We start from the raw sequence: 450 nt of genomic DNA on the forward strand, positions 1-450 counted from the left end.
TTAGGTGGAGAGGTAGTGTTTTGAGATGATGTCCCTTTCCGTTTTGTAGTGATACGAACCTTCTTCTCCACAGCTTCCACCCTTTCCGACAGATACTTGATCTCCTTAAGGCACGTCCCAAAACCTTCCCTCATGGCATCAGCTATGTCCTTGAACATGGTTTTAATATCCTCTGTGGTCAACGCACCAACAGTCGTAGTCACCTCTTCACTAGCCTCTGCAGCTGCCTCTTCACTAGCCTCTGCAGCTGCGTCTTGGACTGTCTTCCTTCACTACCTTTTTCTTCGCTGGACTCACAACCGCCGGCTTTGTATTGACCCAAGTACCGGTGACTTCCCAGCAATCCATGGTCCACTTGCACGGTTTCTTCACAAACATGAGTTTAATTATGTTCTCCGCGAGCGTGTCCTCAACATCAAACTCCCATTTTGGAAATATTTCAGCAGTGTA

Source organism: Brassica oleracea, chromosome C4 (assembly GCF_000695525.1).
Source record: "Brassica oleracea var. oleracea cultivar TO1000 chromosome C4, BOL, whole genome shotgun sequence".
Taxonomy (NCBI): Eukaryota; Viridiplantae; Streptophyta; class Magnoliopsida; order Brassicales; family Brassicaceae; genus Brassica; species Brassica oleracea.